This window comes from Miscanthus floridulus, chromosome 16 (genome assembly GCF_019320115.1).
Source record: "Miscanthus floridulus cultivar M001 chromosome 16, ASM1932011v1, whole genome shotgun sequence".
NCBI classification, from domain to species: domain Eukaryota; kingdom Viridiplantae; phylum Streptophyta; class Magnoliopsida; order Poales; family Poaceae; genus Miscanthus; species Miscanthus floridulus.
In genome coordinates, this window is record NC_089595.1 from 94,657,680 (window position 1) to 94,663,679 (window position 6,000).

Below are 6,000 nucleotides of genomic sequence, written 5' to 3' on the forward strand. Positions count from 1 at the left end.
CCCATGGTGTTACACTCACGGAAGGTGAGAATTGTTTTAATGTACTAAATTTTTTCACAAACCATGCTATCATAGAGCAATTGTTAGTGGAACCCTCTCTTGATTTATCTCTATCCCATGATAATTTGCTTGAAGTTCCTTGTGATAAAGATGAATTGGTTGATGATGCTTCAGTTTTACATGTTTTGGAACTAGTCACTTGTGCTGAAAATAAACATGTTATTCATATTGCTACTAAAACTGATGAGTTTAAACTGTTGTCTTCTTTACATACTTTGGGTTACATTGAATTTGATGTTTTATGTAACCTAGATTGTTTGGAGGAGAGCCTTTTTAAATATGCTGATTTGCCTTGGTTTTCTAAACACACATATCATGTTATTGGCAAATATAACAACAAGGGACAATATATGATACATCGAGTATAAATTCATAGTAATATGAATTTTCCTTTTGTTGTACAAGGTTATGATCGTTTAGAGGGCAGCCATAATAATACAAACATCTTCTCATGTTCCTCAAAGAAACAAGTTCACTTTCAAGAAGGGGAGCATTGTTGGTGCCTACCTATGTCTGCTAGACCATCTATTCCTGCATTGTCTTTGGTTAGTTCTAATCTTTTGCAGGATAGTGTTGACATACATCGTGTGCATTCGGATCATGGAGTTTACATGCTTGCTGAAATTTCTTGGAAACATGGTCACGTTCCTTCTCACACTTATTTCAGTTCCCTTTGTCTTCGCAACCCCGTTCTCCTTTATGTTGTGCAGGATCAGTTTCAAGCACAATCGACGCCGAGGACGACTTTTCATCAAGAAGGGGAGGATGATGAGGACATGACACCCATGCATATGACCATGTTTGGCACATGATATAGAGGGGTAGGAGGCCAGTAAGGGTGTCCAAGTCAAGAAGGAGGCCCGATGCTAATTCGGTTCGAGTCCCCGAGGTGGAGGCCCAAACAAACTCAAGTTCGAGTCTCCCTCGGTCGCTAGGACCAGTCTGTCTTAAACTAGTCATCCAGGATGCATCCGGACTCCGTTTTTGACGATCCACATATGGTTCAAAAGCTAATTTGATAAGGAAGCCAATTCAAGTGGTCTCACATCAAAAAGCCTCCAGAATCAATGGGAATTGTCGAAACAAGTCAGCATCTAGAATCTGCAAGGGTGCTGCGACACCGTCTTTTGGTCCGATGGACCGTGTATCGTTGAAAGCTCTAGTTTGGTTTTGGTTAATTGATGAAACCCTAAGTGCTAACCTAGTTTATCAAAGTGATTATGAGATAGGTGGCACTACTCCAAGTGATGAAGCAATGGCGAAGATCATGACAATGGTGATGACATGGTGATGATCAAATGCTTAAACTTGGAAAAGAAGAAAGAGAAAAACAAAAGGCTCAAGGCAAAGGTAAAATTGTAGGAGCCACTTTTGTTTCCGTGATCAAGACACTTAGCGAGTGTGATCACATTTAGGATATATAGCCATACTATTAAGAGGAGTGAAACTCGTATCGAAATGCGGTTATCAAAGTGCCACTAGATGCTCTAATTCATTGCATATGCATTTAGGATCTAGTGGAGTACTAACACCCTTGAAAATGTTTGTGAAAATATGCTAACACATGTGCACAAGGTGATACACTTGGTGGTTGGCACATTTGAGCAAGGGTGAAGGAGATAGAGTCGAAAAGGAGTGAGTCGCGCTGTTTACAGAGTGACCGGACGCGTCCGGTATGATGACCGGACATGTCCGATATTCGGCGACAGACTCAGCGACCGGACGCGTCCGGTCGCCATACCAGACATGTCTAGTATGTTTTAGCAAAGGTAGTGTGCCGCAGTGAAGTCGATCGGACGCTGGCAGCGTCCGGTCCGGTGTGACCGGACATGTCCGATCGTCCATGGGTGCTTACTGTACTCAACCGGACGCTGAGGCTCAGCATCCGGTCAGTCTCTACCAGACACGTCCAGTCGGCCCTGGTGGCTTACTGGACTCGACCAGACTCGACGGTGGAGCGTTCGGTCAATTGAGTGTCTGCGTCCGGTGTGAGCGTCCGGTCATCGGCAGAATACGAGGCAACGGCTATGATGATTTAAACCGGACACGTGGCAGTCTGGGGCTACCGGACACATCCGGTATGCCGACCGGACGCGTCCGATATTCATGACCAGAGCGGTCAGTGCTGCGTCCGGTCAGTTGGACTACAATGTCCGGTCAGCCCACGTTATGCCCAGTGAAGGGGTATAATGGCTCTATTTGATGGGGGCTCCATTTAAAGCCCCATGGCCGGCTCAAGGGATAACTCTTGCACATTTTCATTGACATAGCAACCTTGTGAGCTTAGCTAAAGCCCTCCCACTCATCTCCATCATTGATCCATCATCTTTGTGAGATTGGGAGAGAATCCAAGTGCATTGCTTGAGTGATTGCATCTAGAGGCACTTGGTATTCGTGTTACGCTGCGGATTTCGCTTGTTTCTCTTAGTGGTTGCCACCACCTAGATGGTTGGAGCAGCGGTGGAGGATCGGCATGAGTTGGTGATTGTTCGTGGCCGCCTTCGGTGATTGTGAGGGGAGTTGTACCTTCCTCGGTGGAGTGCCAAAAGGTAACTCTAGTAAATTGCTCGTGTCATTGAGTTACCTCACTTGTGGGTAGGTTCTTGCGGTGTCCAATCGTGTGGACGAGGTTTGTGAAACACCTCTTAGCCGCCGAACCACCAAGTGTTGGTCGACACAACGGGGACTAGCGTGTTGGCAAGCACGTGAACCTCGGGAGAAAAATCAGTTGTCTCTTGTCATTTGCATTCTCCCGGTGATTGGCTTAATCTTCATCTTGTGATTGGTTCATCCCCTACATAGAGGTATAATCACCCTACTCACTTATTTACATTCTTGCAAACTAGTTGATACAAGCTCTTTAGTGTAATTAGAATTGAGAGCTTGCTTTATTATTTACATTCATCTAGTTGAGCTCTTAGTGAGTAGTTACATAGCAAGTTTGGGTGCCTAAGTAATCATTGCAACTAGAATTGTTGGATAGGTGGCTTGCAACCCTTGTAGAGTTAGAGCAAGTTTGCATTACGCTATTTATCATACTAATCAAATTGCTCTAGTTGATTTGTAGATTTTTAAATAGGCTATTCACCCCCTCTAGCCATATTAGGACCTTTCAAGTGGTATCAGAGCCATGGTCACCGTTTGATTGAAGGCTTAACAACCTCGGTGTCAAATTATGGCTCAAGTTGTGTTCAACCATGTGGGGGGCAAACCACCGTTCTTTGAGACATGCTATGGTTATTGGAAGAGAAAGATGAGGATGTATCTTGGTTCAATCAATGATCAAGTATGGGAAGTGATCGAGAATGACTATGCTATCATTGATCCCGATGATCCAACCAATCAAGATAAGATCAACAAGCAATGCAATACAATGGCTCTCAACACCATATACAATGCCATTGATTCCAAGGTGTTTGAGCAAATTAAGGATTGTGATAGAGCAAATGAGGTGTGGAAGAGATTGGAGGAAACATATGAGGGCACACCAGCGGTGAAGAGTGCCAAGTTGTATATCCTCAAGGATAAATTGACAAGCTTCAAGATGAAGGAAGATGGGAGCATTCCGGAGATGTTCCATCGATTGCAAGTCATTGTCAACGACTTGAAGGTATTGGGAGAGAAGATCAAGGATGATGATGTCTCCCATCGATTCTTGATGTGCTTACCTCCAAGATTTGAGATGTTAAGATTGCTCATCATAAGAGGAGGATTGAAGGACATTACCCCCAACCAAGTACTAGGTGATGTCATGACACAAGAGACATACCGTGTGGAAAGGGAGGGGGATGACAAGGATGACAAGAAGGAAGAAGAGGACAAGAAGAAGAAGAGTATAGCATTCAAGGCTAGCTCATCATCATCCAAGAACAAGGGCAAGTCCAAGAAAGAATCAAGTGACGATGATGATCTTAGTGACATTGATGATGAAGCCATGGCCCTATTTGTGCGCAAGATGGGAAAATTCATGAAGAAGAAGGGCTATGGTGCAAGAAAGAGAAGAGATCACACCAAGAGCAAAGAATATGTGAGAAGATGCTATAATTGCAAGAGCCCCAATCATGTTGTAGCAAATTGTCCCTACAATAGTGATAATGATGAAGATGAGAAGAAGAAGCACAAGAAAGATAAGAATGAAAAGAAGGAAAAGAAGGAGAAGAGAATGACCTTCCAAAAGAAGAAGAAGGGTGGAGGCTATGTAGTCACTTGGGATAGTGATGGCTCATCGGATAGTGATGACTCTAGTGATGATGGCAAGAAATCTATCAAGAAAGCACTAGCAAGTATCGCCATCAACAACAAGCCCTCCATCTTCGACACTCCATCGACATGTCTCATGGCAAAGCCTACCAAGGTAAAATATGATGAGAGTGATGATGATGAATGTGAAAGTGACTCTTGTAGGAATGATAATGATGATAATGATGATGATGAGGAGTACTCCAAGGAGGAGCTCTTGGACATGTGTGAGCAAGTGCACGCTTGCAATGAGATGAGAAAGGAGTGCAAAGAATTGTGCAAGAAAGTAAAATTTCTTGAGCAATCCTTTGATGAGCTTAATGCCACTCATGAGGGGCTAATGGATGCCCATGAGAATCTTGTCAAAGCTCACTCTAAGCTTGAAAAGGCTCACTCCTCTCTCATTGAGCAAGTCAAGAAGGAGGAAGCCAAGAAGGAGCAAGTGATAGTAACATGTGATGTGAGACTAACATGTGATCTTATTGATGAATCTTTTCATGAACCCATTATTGTTGCTCCTACTAACACTTCTTGTAGCACAACCATTACCACTCCACCTATGAATGATACATCACTAATGGTGGAAAATGAAACCCTCAAGAAGGAGGTGAATGAGCTCACTCGTGCCTTAGGCAATGCCTATGGTGGAGATGCCCGCTTGCTAAAGTGCTTGGGTAACCAAAGGTTTTCTCTCAACAAAGAGGGATTAGGCTATACCCCCAAGAAAGGCAAGGCGGCCTTTGTCACTCCCAAAGCTAGCTTTGTGAAGGGCAATGGTCGGTTTTGCAATAGATGCAAGCAAGTTGGGCATATATAGCAAAATTGCAAGACTAACAAGAACAAGCTACCTAATGTATCCTCAATCAAATTTGATTCTTGTTACATGCTTTATAAGGGTGCCAATGGTGTGAAGGCTAAGTTTATTGGTACACCAATAGTGGGCCCAAAGAAGAAGGCCATTTGGGTACCAAAGACCTTGGTGACTAACCTACAAGGACCCAAGCAAATTTGGGTACCTAAAAAGAATTGATCTTCTTTTGTAGGTAAATTATAAAGCCAGAGGAAGGCATTGGGTGCTTGATAGTGGGTGCACACAACACATGACCGGTGATTCAAGAATGTTCAATTCAATCAATGAAAGCAAGAGCAATGTGATTGATAGTATCACATTTGGTGACAATGGCAAAGGCAAGGTCAAAGGGCTTGGTAAGATTGCAATATCCAATGACTTGAGCATTTCCAATGTGCTACTAGTAGAGAGCTTGAACTTCAACTTATTGCCGGTAGCTCAATTGTGTGATCTTGGTTTCAAATGCATATTTGGTGTGGATGATGTAGAGATCATAAGTGTAGATGGCTCTAACTTGATATTCAAAGGATTTAGATATGAGAATCTATACTTGGTTGATTTCAATGCTAGAGAAGCTCAATTGTCAACATGTTTGATCACTAAGTCTAGCATGGGTTGGTTATGGCATAGAAGGCTTGGTCATGTTGGAATGAAACAATTGAACAAGTTGATTAAGCATGACTTAGTTAGAGGCTTGAAAGATGTCACATTTGAGAAGGATAAACTATATAGTGCATGTCAATTTGGAAAGCAAGTTGGTTATACACATCCTAAGAAGAGCATGATGAGCACATCTAAGGCATTTGAGTTGATGCACATGGACTTGTTTGGACCAACCACATACACTAGCA